Here is a 14,299-nt window from a genome sequence, read left to right on the forward strand (position 1 = left end):
ACCGTTTGTGCATTCTAAAAGAAATATTCTAATTTATTCCATGTACATATTCACCTACTATGGATATGCATGGATATCACTGATATTAATTATTAAAATTAAATTCTATGCATAGAAAGATGCATAATGAAAAAAAATTTATTATAAAAGTGTTATTTTCATAGAATTTAATTTCTATGCATAGAAAGATGCATAATGGAAATTTTTTTATTATAAAAGTGTTATTTTCATTGAATTTAATTTCTATGCATAGAAAGATGCATAATGGAAATTTTTTTATTATAAAAAAGTTATTTTCATTGAATTTAATTTCTATGCATAGAAAGATGCATAATGGAAATTTTTTTAATTATAAAAGTGTTATTTTCATTGAATTGAATTTCTATGCATAGAAAGATGCATATTGGAAATTTTTTATTATAAAAGTGTTATTTTCATTGAATTTAATTTCTATGCATAGAAAGATGCATAATGAAAAATTTTTATTATAAAAGTGTTATTTTCATTGAATTTAATTTCTATGCATAGAAAGATGCATATTGGAAATTTTTTTATTATAAAAGTGTTATTTTCATTGAATTTAATTTCTATGCATAGAAAGATGTATAATGGAAATTTTTTTTATTATAAAAGTGTTATTTTCATTTAATTTAATTTCTATGCATATAGAAAGATGCATATTGAAAAATTTTTTATTATAAAAGTGTTATTTTCATAGAATTTAATTTCTATGCATAGAAAGATGCATAATGAAATTTTTTTTATTATAAAAGTGTTATTTTCATAGAATTTAATTTCTATGCATAGAAAGATGCATAATGGAAATTTATAAAAGTGTTATTTTCGTTGAATTTTATTTCTGTGCATTGAAAGATGCATAATGGAAATTTTTTTATTATAAAAGTGTTATATTCATTGAATTTAATTTCTATGCATAGAAAGATGCATATTGAAAATTTTTTTATTATAAAAGTGTTATTTTCATTGAATTTAATTTCTATGCATAGAAAGATGCATATTGGAAATTTTTTTATTATAAAAGTGTTTTTTTCATTAAAATTGATTTTTATGCATAGAAAGATGCATAAAGGAATTTTTTTATTATAAAAGCATTATTCCTATAAAAATTGATTTTTATGCATAAATAGATGCATAAAGAAATTCTTTTTATTTTAAAAGTGTTCTTCCTATTAAATTTGATTTTATGTATAAATAGATGCATAAAAGGATTTTCTTTTATATAAAAGTGTTATTTCCATTGAAGTTGATTTTTATGCATAAATAGATGCATAAAGAATTTTTATATCAAAATTAGATTTCTCCTTAATTCTAAGTTTAAATTCTATGAGTATTTGATAAATGAATAAGTAAATACTCTAAGAGAGAAAATTCTATCGTTTTATACTCTCACAGATTGTAAAAAGAAAATTCAAGAAATCTATCGAGATCGAAATATCCAGATAAATGATTAACTTATTCCTCATCATAATTCATAATTAATTTAGAAATCAGTTAAGTGAATATTTATATGAATGAAATTCAGTAAATTAGTAACTGAATTATCAAACCTTTTTGAGAAAGATAGTTTAGGAAAAATCTCATCAGACTCGAACCTTGAATCAGACTATGACCAAGACCAAACTGTTTCATCAGTTTCGAGAAAAGATGTGACCAGTTCAAGAAAATACTCTCAAATCTCTCGCCAAATCTGAAACTAAGTTTGAGACCCTTCAAATTGATCTGTGGATCAAGGTTACAGAATTCAAGAAATTTTGTTTTTACATTCAATATTACGATCATGAAGTTTTGGGGATATTGATTCAAGATATACTCATTGTATTCAAAAGAAAATCAAACCGAAAACTTGCATAGAAACCGTGTTTTCTTAAAGGACTGTCTTACGCCAGAATGCTGGAGGGAATATTTGGTATATGTTTTTCTAAGGGAAGTTCGGTTGCAACAGCTGGCGGGGAGTGTTCAAAGGACAACTCACGCGGCAAAGCCTGCCCAGGTCTTGACCAGCCTCGTACGGTTAAAATGGTGCGCTTCCGATACGATGGATGAGGGCCAACGAAGCGGTCCGTGAGTGAAGTGCCAGGACACCTAAGGAGGATCCTAGAGGATTCTGACCAGGCAATGCACGGGCTCGCGGTGCCTAGGACACCCATGCGTATGTTGTGGAAGATTGTTGTAATCTGTTACTGGATCTTGTTTTGCTGACCAGCAGCTGGTCTCAACGGAGAGTCCAGAGTGATTCTGTTTTTTGAGAAACAAGGGACTGGATGGAATTTTTGAGTTATGATGTCTGTAAACCATATTGTTTTGTCAATGGATTGTTTTATAAGTTAAAATTTTAAAGAGGAGTGTGTGCGTATCTGTATTGGAAAGTAAAAGTTAAGAAAGGCATTCAATTATGGGTGGGTGAGTAAGTGTCTGGTTCTATCGATTCCAGTGGTTGGGTGGTGGCTAACCCATGGGCCGGATGGGGTAGGCTGGAATCATTCGAAAACAAAAGTTAAGAAAGGCATTAAATTATGGGTGGTGGCTAACCCATGGGCCGGATGGGGTAGGCTGGAATCATTCGAAAACAAAAGTTAAGAAAGGCATTCAATTATGGGTGGGTGAGTAATTGTCTGGTTCTACCGATTCCAGTGGTTGGGTGGTGGCTAACCCATGGGCCCGATGGGGTAGGCTAGAATCAGTAGAGTTTTAATAATGAAATTGAATAATAGGAATACGCTTAGAACTCGAGTAGTTAAATAAAAACCTGAAGACTTAATGATTAGATCAACGGCTGTGCCTGATTCGGTTTAGGAAAAAAGGGTTGATTTCTTCAAGTTAAGTCTGTAGTAGTTTTCCTTCTTTCTGGTTTAATCAGGTGAAGGATAGTTTAGTTCTCTTGACCCCGTTAGAAAATTCGTTAAGAAAATCAAAAAAGGTGGAATCGTTCCCGTTTTTCGGACAAGGAAATTTTTCCGTCGGTTTTGGAATGACCACCAGATTAATCTCGTGCTGCCCGGACATTCGAGGGCGAGGCCCCAAGTGGAAAACCCTGCCCCGCGCAAGAGGAAGCTACTTCCGCTACTAACAACCGGGAATCCCGGTGCGCGGAGGGGGCAGAGGGGTCTCACAATTCTGATTTTCTTTACTTTACAATCAAAAAAGTCATCAAACCATATGATCCATGGTAAACTTTGTGGTGCAATAAAGCTTTGTAATAAAACTATGATATCTAATCAAGCTTTGTAATAAAACTATGATATCTAATCTACCATGACTTTTAAATGCACCAAGACTTTATAATTTAAAAAACGCATAGGTCATGAAATCTAAAACATTATAAAGTCATTAAACCATGGCCCCCCTTACATCTGAAATAGTAAAAAAGAAAAGAATATTTTTTCTTGAAAAAGAAAAAATGTTTGTATGGGCAAAATGAATGTGTGTGTTAGGAATGCAAAAAGTAGCTCCATTGTGCAAAAAGAAGAAAAACGAAATATTTGCATGGACAATAGAAAAGTATACAAGAAAGATGGCACAAAAAAATTGCATGGGGAAAGTAAAATGTTGGCATGGGGAAAGTGAGAACTCACACTGCGCTATAAATAATGTATAATTGCTTTAATCAGATTACTTACTTTTGGCACCACCTCCATTTTGTAACATGGCAGGTAACATCATTGATGATAAGCTTAGTAGATACCTCTTAGGTTTACGACTCCCTAAATTGACTATAGAAGAGGTGTAGAGATTAATACCTAAAGAGTAAAAGTCAAGCGAAATAACGGAGCAACAATATGAGAGGATGAATTCTATCTGTTCTAACATGAAAACCCTTATCTTGGTTAGTACTCTAATGAATTACCATGATATCATGCTAATTATTTAAAAATTTACTAAATAATTTGTCACGTAGGCTGTAATGCCTGATCGACGGCAGACCGGATGGCCATGTCCGAGGTTCAGTGGGAGAGGATGCCCATGCGGAGTCATGGGCGGCCAGGCTAGTGTGGACGGCAGGCCACACACTATATAGCCTGGGGGATGAGGGGCAATCCTCATTCTTCCTCTATGGCTGGGTGGAGAGCCAGAGGCCGTCCCCTCGTGTTAACGCCCGTAGCGGCGTTACGGATATCTAACACTGGTATCAGAGCATGGTTCGAGGGGATCGTGAGAGCGCGCGTGAACGGGGGACCGGAGCCCACTCGATGGTTTTCAACCATTCATCTTCTCACCTTATCTCCACAAGGGAGTGTGTGGAGGGAGGCGGCCAAGCCATTTTTTGAAGGGAAGAACTCTCTCTCTCTCTCTCTCTCCCCGTCACACACAGCAAGTCTCCACGCAGGTAAGCAAAGCAATTTTCGTTTTCTTTTTTTCTCTGCGTTGAATGGCTGCGAAAGAACTCGTTGAACCCTGTGTGTTGAGGTGGGGGGGCGCAGACCAGCCCCACGGAAGCTATTAAAACACACTACCGTGTGTGGGGGTGGGGGGCAAAGCAAGCCCAAGGCGAAATACAGCCGACTAGTAGCTGAAATGTTGACGAACTCTGCGTGGAGAAGCAAAAACCAGCGCAGAGCCCTGCGTTGAGCGCCGACTTGCGTGAAGGAAGAAGTGCTTACGCGTTGAACTGGGGGCGACTTGCGTGAGCGAAGAAACGCGTTGAAGTGGGGGCGACTTGCACCTAGGCGGCCAGCCTAAGCGCCCAGGCCAGCCAGGCCTAGGCGGCCAGCCAGCGACGGCCAGCCATGGACGGCCAGCCAGGCGGCGGCGGCACCGGCCAGCCATGGACGGCCAGCCAGGCGCGCGCCGGCGCCGGCCAGCCAACGGCGGCCAGCCAGGAGCGGCGGCTAGCCAAACCAGAGCAGCCGGCGAGGCAGCCGACCAATGCAGCAAACACCAGCGAGAGAAGGAGAAAAATATATTTATTTATTTATTTATTTTTAAAATATATATTTTATTCATTTTTAATGAAATTAAAAATGAAACTCAATTCAAACAAACCCTCTCTCTAGGCTGGGGAGGAGGGATAATCCTGAACAAAAATTTATTTTTGATATGAGTTGCAGGCATTTTTCTCGTGGATCGGAGCATCCCGGAAGCGTCCTTGTAGAGGCTCGTAGCGCAACACAAATCGACAAACAACCGTAAAGGGGGGTGACTATTATTCTCTCTCCACCACTACTCATTTTATTAGCGTTTTTTTTTAGTAATTTCCGAGTTCTCGCATTATTTTTTGCAAGAATTAAAAATGTCTGCTAGACGTAGTGTGTCCCCACCGCCTTCTACATCTCTAGGTTTTTCCAGTCTCTTGTCCTCGGTCGCGGGTTTAACCCCGACCGAATTGTCAGGCCGTACACGCCCGACCGTTGTTCGGTCCGGAGTGCGCTCGTCGATCACGCGTGATCCGCCAGCGCCCTCCTCGTCTATTGACCCCGCCTTAGGACCCAGCGAGCCCGCAGCGGCCGCATTGGCTGATGACCCCTTTCTGGCCGATGAGCCAGAGGACATGAACACTGACGTCGCCGAGGGGACCGAGGAGGACCTCTTGGATTATGACGACGACGACTATGACCTATTGGACCCTGCTGATGTCCTGACAGAGACGGAGCTCTCTAGTGGACTGTTTAAATATCTTAATGCCAAATTGAACACTATGGGTAAAGTCCAGGCTGATTTAGTAACGATGCTACAGAGCATCTCCACACGGTAAGATGCACTGACAGCCGCCTCGGCTAGTACTCCGACTCCTCGTGGTAGCCGAGCTCCTGCGGCACGGGTGAGCGTAGCCTCGCCAGTAATTGCAGGAGTACAGGCCGATGCACCTACTGCGGGGCCGTCCGTAGCGACAGCTTCGTCGTTGTTAAAAGACTTAAAGCCGCCTAGTTTTGGTGGCGAGGAAAAGGAGAGAAACAAGGACTCAGTCAATATGTTTCTAGCAAAGTGGTCAGATTTGCACGCGCTGTGACAGTAGCCTAGCCGTATACAGGCCGTAGAGGCTAGCCTCTCATTAACCGGCAAAGCGTACAAGTGGTGGATGAGTTTGACAACTCGCCCTGCCACTTGGACGGAATTTGAAACGATGTTTGGAAAAGAATTTTTGCCTGTTAATGAGGCAGAGAGAAGCTGGGAGTTATGGGACAAGTGCTCGATGGAGAACAAATCCCTAACTCAGTACATCTCAAACTACAGGGAGATAGTACTCAAGCTAAAGAGAATCGATGCATTCCAAACATTGCGAGGCTTTAAGAGAGGCCTCAAAGATGATTACCTTGAGTATGTAGAGCCCTTACAGCCTAAAGACTTAGCAGAGGCAATTCAATATGCACAGATATTTGATGACATCAAGCACCGTAGTGCGCGTGGTGGATCTAGCAGGGCCGAGGGTAGTGAAAAGAGGAGGTCAGGCCTCAAAAGAAAAGGGTTCCGCAGTGATAAACAAGGGGATAGGACGGACCAGGAAGACAGGGTGGTCATTGGTCTAAAAAACCGCGACCATCCAGGAAGAAAAGAGACACCGAAATCCAAAAGAAAGAGCAGTATATTAAAGCGCGAAAGGAAAATCGCTGCTTTAATTGCAATGAAGTAGGGCACACGAAGGCTGAGTGTCCAAAGCCTAAAGCCAGCACGAGTGGCAACGAGCCCAAAAAAGATGGTAAATCTTCTAGGCAGTTGCATACAGTGCAAAGACTACCTCTCAGTTCCACAGAGTTCAGAGAGGTGGCAGTGTGTCATTGTGATGAGCATCACGCTTGCTCAGTGACACCAGCGATGTGGCAGCCTACTGTAGGTCCGCATGACATGGTGCGCATGTATGGCACCATAGGTGGCCGTAGTAGAGTCACAGTTTTTATTAATAATGGAGCTAGCCACAACTTCTTGAACTACTCGTTAGTCAAGAAGTTGGGGTTGACTGAGACCCGGAGTGATCATGAGTATACTGTTGGCCTAGCCAATGGATATGACAAAACAGTATTTAATACTGTAGTATTGGGGATCCCATTATCTATGTAGGACTACGAGGCTCCGCTTGACTTTCAGGTCATGCACTTAGCCAGAGCAGACGTATATCGAGGCAGGGAGTGGCTGTATGGCTTGGGTCCTAGTCTAGCTCGGAATTACTTACATAACACGCTATGTTTTGAGCACGGAGGTATAGTCATCACCCTGCAGGGCGACCGTACTGTCCTTGCCACACCACTTATTTCCTCCATGGAGCTGTGTACAGCGGTCCGCAGAGACCAGATAGCAGAGGTATATACTTGTTACCCTCTTTTGAATTCTGTTTCCGTAGATGAAACGATAAATGATGTTTGCATAGACAAACAAGAAAAACAAAATAACCTTGGACGAGACCCACTGTTTGAAAACCATGTTTGGCATGCATGTGATTCAAACAAGAAAAAATCCAAGGTGAATGAGACATTAAAGAAAAAGTACGTAGATACTTTAATAAATTTATTAGAGGAATTTCAGGATGTTTTTCTTGATGATTTACCAGATGGTTTACCACCATCTAGAGAAGTAGACCATGGCATCGAAGTTATGCCAAGATCAAAACCTATAAGCAAACCTGCTTATAGATTAAGCCACTCCGAGGCACAGGAGGTGGAAAAACAATTAACGGAATATTTGAACAAAGGCTTTATTCGGCCTAGTTCAAGTCCGTGGGCATCGCCTATTCTTCTGGTAAAGAAGAAAGATGGATCTATGCAGATGTGCATAGACTATAGGGCTCTTAATCAGATAACGATTAAGAACAAGTATCCAATGCCACGCATGGATGAGTTGTTTGATCAACTCTATGGATCGAGATACTTTACAAAAATAGACCTGAGATCTGGGTATCATCAGGTTAGAATAAAAGCAGAAGATGTTGCGAAGACAGCATTTCGGACCCGTTTTGCCATTTGGGCTAACCAATGCTCCAGCGACGTTTATGAGCTAATGGACAGCATTTTACGTCCATATCTGGGAAAATTCGTAGTAGTTTTCCTAGATGATATTCTTGTGTACAGTAAGACACAGAAAGAATACATAGAGCATTTGCGTCTAGTGTTCGAGTTGTTGCGAGAGCACAAACTATTTGCGAAGAAGAGCAAATGTGAATTTTTGGAAACAGAAATTCACTATCTTGGCCATATTATATCCGCCGATGGTACGCGGATGGAGCCAGAAAAAGTAGAGGCTATTCTTAAATGGCCAGCGTCGAAGAATCTCGAGGAACTGCAGATTTTTCTTGGCATGTCGGGATTCTACCGACAGTATGTGAAGGACTACGCGAAGATCGCAGTCCCGTTGGCTGACCAGTTAATTACGGTCAAAAACAAAAAACATTAGTTGGGGGGAAGCCCAACAGAAAAGCTTTGATAGGCTTAAGGTGACCGTAGCAGCTGCACCTGTTTTGACTATTGTGGATCCAAATGAGCCGTTTGTTTTGGAAACAGACGCAAGTAATGAGGCCATTGGGGCCGTAGTTATGCAAAGGGGACGCCCAATTGCATTTGAAAGTAAAAAGTTAGATCATGCGCAGCGTAACTACTCAGCTTACGAGCGAGAGTTACTAGCGATAGTTCATGCACTGAAAAAGTGGAGATGAGCTGTTTGTTTTGGAAACAGATGCAAGTAATGAGGCCATTGGGGCCGTAGTTATGCAAAGGGGACGCCCAATTGCATTTGAAAGTAAAAAGTTAGATCGTGCGCAGCGTAACTACTCGGCTTACGAGCGAGAGTTACTAGCGATAGTTCATGCACTGAAAAAGTGGAGACACTATTTATATGGTGCTACTTTTGAGGTCCGGACGGACCATGAAAGTCTGAAATGGCTTTCAAGTCAAAATGAACTGAAGGGTAGAAAAGCTCGGTGGGCGGAGATTCTACAGGAGTTTGACCTTCAAATACGTTACCAGAAAGGTAAGTATAACGTGGTGGCAGATGCACTTAGTCGCATGCCACAGATTAATGAACTTAGTTTCACAGTCTTCAAGAATGATTTCTTGGAGTCACTACGTGGTTTATGTGAGCACGATCCATCTTTTACAGAGGTCTGGCGCACTGTACGCGTACGCACTTACTTCTTCACAGACGCGACCACCTCCCTCGTTGGCACGTATTGCTAGTCCGGAGAGACTGGCCGAAGGTGCAACGAGAAGGGAAGCGAGAGTTAGTTCGGAGAGACTGGCCGTGTCTTCTGGGTATAGTTTGGAACCGGAGAGTTCTGACGTAGGCCCTTCATCACCTTTGACTGTCACGGCTTCAAAGGGGAGTGATAAACTTCGTCGGGGGGAGAAATATGCTAATTACTCCATTGACGACAGGTACTTACTCTACAAGGGTAGAATATGTGTACCAACTATTGGTGACTTTCGGGCCCAAATTCTTAAAGAAAGTCATGATAGTCCAAGTGCGGGTCATCCTGGGATTCAGAAGACCTATGCACTAGTAAAAAGACAGTTTTATTGGCCTAGTTTGTTTAAGGACGTCCAAACTTATGTGCTGAAATGCAGTAAGTGCCAGGTCAATAAACATGAACGTCTTAAGGTTGGAGGACTACTCCATCCACTGGAGATTCCTCAAGGGAAATGGGAAAGCATTTCCATGGATTTCATTACCGGTTTACCCAAGACGAGTCGAGGGAATGACTCGGTGTGGGTGGTAGTGGACAGGTTAACTAAAATGGCAAAGTTTATTGCCACGAAGAAAACTGTTAAAACGCCAGAGTTGGCAAAACTCTTTATTGAACATCTCTACAAGCTATATGGCTTGCCCGCAGATATAGTAGATAGAAAGTTCAACAGTCATTTTTGGAGGGAAGTCTTCAAAAAGTTGGATACTACTCTAAGGATGAGTACGGCAGATCATTCGGAGTCTGATGGTCAAACTGAAAGAGTTAACCAAATTCTAGAGGATATGTTGCGTTCTTATGTTAGTAAGAAGCAATCTAATTGGGAAGAGTACTTGCCCTTATTGGAGTTTGCCTATAACAGCTCCAAACACTCAGCGACTGGATTTACACCATTCATGTTAATGTATGGATTCCAGCCGAGATCTCCGATGGCTGTAGGCCTAAAAAAGGAGAAGATTCAATCTGTCAAGGATTTCCTTGAAGATATGAATGATATGCTCAGAGCCGCACGTGAGAGCATTCGTAGCGCCCAGGATCGCTCTAAAAGTTATGCGGATAAAGGACGAAGAAAGGTGATCTTTGCAGAAGGTGACTTTGTATTCCTCAAGGTTCCTGCGCAGTCAGAAACCATGAAAACGAGAAAGTGTAATAAACTTTATCCGAGATATTGTGGTCCTTTTAAAATCCTTAAGAAGATTGGGGACATAGCATATAAACTTGAGTTACCGGAGAGTTCTCAAGTCCATCCTGTCTTCCATGTCAGTAAACTGAAGAAATCAATTCACGGGTTAGAGAACGCAGTTTCTCCAGAGATTTTGGTGGACTTGATAGAGTCACCAAAGATACCACATGAACCTGAAAAGATTCTACAGTATCGTGATAGACAAACTCGACATAAAGTGTACCAGGAGGTACTTGTTAAATGGACAGATAGGGATGAGGAGGTGGCAACCTGGGAACGCCGTAGTGCAATTTCCAAAAGGTTTCCCCAGTTTGTTTTCGAGGACGAAAACTCTTCTTAAGGGGGAGGTAATGTCACGTAGGCTGTAATGCCTGTGAGACCGACGGCAGACCGGATGGCCATGTCCGAGGTTCAGTGGGGGAGGACGCCCATGCGGAGTCATGGGCGGCCAAGCTAGTGTGGACGGCAGGCCACACACTATATAGCCTGGGGGATGAGGGGCAATCCTCATTCTTCCTCTATGGCTAGGTGGTGAGCCAGAGGTCGTCCCCTCTTGTGTTAACGCCCGTAGCGGCATTACGGATATCTAACACAATTCTTATACAATTTTGACAAAAAAATAGAAAAAAAAATTGAACTACTTACGAGGTATAAACAAATAGAACAAATTTTTATACAATTTAAAGAAAGAAATAGAGCACATTTTTGACACTACTTAGGAGACATAAACAAATAGAGTAAATTTTTATACATTAGGAGACATAAACAAATAGATCGAATTCTCCTACAATTTTGAGAAACAAATAGAGCAAATTTTTGACACTACTTAGGAGACATAAACAATCTGATAGAACTAGTTGATCTAGAGGATAGGAGAAGAGAAAAAAACTATTCAAAAAAATCACAACTTGGAATCAGTTTAAATATGTGCATGAAGTGCTGCTTAAATCTCACAACCTTAAAACTATCAAAACATGGATCAAGCTCTCTCATGGATATGGGGTGAAAGTGAGAGTGAGAGTGAGCTATGGTGGATGATAGTGAGATGAACTTATAGAGATTAAGCTAAACAAGAAATGAATGGACTCAAGTTGATTAGATTGCAAGATAGATTAGCTTGCACTCATAGAGAAACTTAAGATGGTTGTACTTTCATTGCTTAGAAATAGCTCCTTTTATAGGAGAAGGAACATCCTTTTCCCCTTTTGGCCATGCATATGGGATTAATCTAGGCTTATGTGTGTGTGGCAACACATATGGTACCACCTCTTTCAACGCTCCCCCTTGGTGCCATGTCGGCTCATCCTAAAGGTTATATATAGGTCATAACCTATGAAGTAGTGCCCCCCTTTATGCCCACTTAGGCCCATAGCATTGCGGTGTCGTTTAAGGATGTAAGACTCTTACAACGTAGGCTCATTGGTCTCTTTGAGGTGTAAGCTCATTAATAGCCCAAGGATACTACCAAGGACAAAGCCATATTTGGGTACCAAAAATGAAGCAAGCCAAAAGGTGTACCCATCAGGTAAGGAAAAAAGAATGGTTTCAAAAATCATCACCATGCTTAAAGAATATCCACCAACATGCTGTACCAAAGTAGATATGAATACCTAAAAAGAATATCATCAACATGCTTAAAGAATATCCACCAACATGTTGCACCAAATTAGGTATGAATACCTAAAAATATCGACACAGGCAAGTCCGAGGTAGAAGAGCCATGGAATGAGGACAAGGAATAGTTTAAGAAAAGAAAATCTAGGAACTCCCATCAACTTCAAGAGTCTACAAGAGCTATAGTCAGAAAACATCCCAAAGATTCCTATTCCCACATCTATCAAAGAGGCAAAAAACGATTATTGGCATCAAGCAAGCCACACTCCAAGGAATCCCAAAGTACCTTTAATCTTCACTTCTTACATGGACCAAAGCCTTGTTGATGAAAAGATTGCTATCTCTAGCACTTCGAATCAAAGGTCAAAAGAAGATGCAACGCAATCAGGTGTGCTACCCATTCCATTGAGGTCGTCATTGGAAATCAAAGCGTGCCAAGGGCACTGGTTCACATCTTTGATTTGGGTGCTTCATTGGAGTCCTTACACCGTTTCTGAGTAATGTTACTCAATTGTGTTACTGCACTCTGATAAAATACAATCATGAAAGCCTCTTTTAATAATTCAAAGATAATCTTCTCCTCATCTTGTGGAGATCTATAACATTGTCTTGCTCTTCCATCTAAAGAGAATAAATGCTCTAACCTTAGTCAAATCATTCAGATCACCGCATTCCCTTTCTTTCAACTCTTGTTGCTTTTGATGAATATACCTTATTAGCTTTTGATGTTCTAGAAGCTATTATTTCGTGAAACCTTTCAGCATCAATAGAATTTAGGTTCTTGAATTGTTAATAACTCATTTGATTGTAACTATGTATCATTTTGAGATCAATTTCAAAGTTAAAGGTAATTGTGCCCTTGCACTATGTAAGCCAATTTTAAGGTCCCTTTAAAATGTATCTCCCCTGAACTCTTCATCTTGTTGTTATCCCTTATGGAAGTGGGGGGCAAATGGAAGCATGTGGAAGAAGTGTGGAGGAGTGCATAATTGAGTGGAATCCTCTTAGAAATCCTAGGTGGACATGGGAGAACTTTGCATGTGTATTTGGGTGGACTCAAGGTGGGATTAGATCTAGTCACTAAGTCAAAGATATTTTGATTAAATAATGCAAGGAGACTCATGTCAAAAGTAGCCAACAATTGATAGTGGCATCCGGCCTTATATCACGGATTGAAGATTCTATTGTTGTAGGTTGTAACAAGGTGAGAGAGGGTCACTTTCCATCTATGAATCAAATTAATGGACGTGACAGCGTGGTGTAGTTTCATGTGGGTGTACTTCTAACTTCAAGAAAAGTGAAACCCCCAACTTTGTGTCACGGTACCTTTGCATGCTTTTACAATATTGCAAGCAATAAGAAGTAAGGTTCACGATGCTGGTCTACACAAAAAAGAGAATCAAGCAAAAACTACCAAAGAAAATAGATAAAATCTTGACCCTAAACAAGAAATCATTTATTTGGAAGAAGCAAAGAACCTCGTGCGACAAGTGCCAAGAAACGTTTGAAGCTAGATTGAACGATAGCAAGGGCCCTGATTGAGATATACCCAACAGCCTACAAAATACTTAGACGTACTGAGTCAAATCTTAGAAGTACTTAAAGAACAATTAGAAGGAGATTTAGAACCAGACCTAGTGTTGAGGTCATTTGTTGAAGGAAAAACCTTGGTGTGACTACTTTGATCACGATGACTTAAATGTAACCTTACTAGTAGTGTATAGAGGTTGGAAAGCCAATTCTATCCTAGGTGGTGAGGTGATGTGATGTGTTGTGGTTGTAACCAAACATATTTGAGAGAAGTGGGGTAAACTGCCTTTGGACCGGACTTAATTTTCAAAACGGCTGATGGAATGGCTACAAGGCCTATAGGTATCATATGTGATCTCAAAATTAAAATATTTTTTTCCATGTTTCACGTCATACTACATGTGTGGTGAATGGCTTAAAACAACCAAATTCATATGATGTCAAATTATGGCAGATTTGTATAAGGGAAAGATAACTCCTGCATAATTAATCTATTGATCATGTATATCTCAGAAAGGGCAGCCAAATTTTAAAGGAAAATTTAAAACCATGGAAGACACATCCCATGGGTAGTGGATTATTTGGTTTGAAGAATCTGATACTATATGTAGAAAAGCCTATGTTCTAGTTTCTCATTCTTGTCAAGAAAGGAAAGAGATCATAAATGAATCTCTTATGTATACGCCAGTTCTTGAGCCAAACTTTGCAAAAATTGGATGCATGTATTGGAAACAATTGATGTCATGCCCAAGGTAGGTATTAAGTAATAGGAACTAGACCTAGCCGCTTATTTACATTTGACATCTATAAATGTGCTAACTACAACAAAAAAAATCCATTGGGATTTATGA

This window comes from Cibotium barometz, chromosome 16 (genome assembly GCF_041138505.1).
Source record: "Cibotium barometz isolate CiBa-2024 chromosome 16, ASM4113850v1, whole genome shotgun sequence".
NCBI classification, from domain to species: domain Eukaryota; kingdom Viridiplantae; phylum Streptophyta; class Polypodiopsida; order Cyatheales; family Cibotiaceae; genus Cibotium; species Cibotium barometz.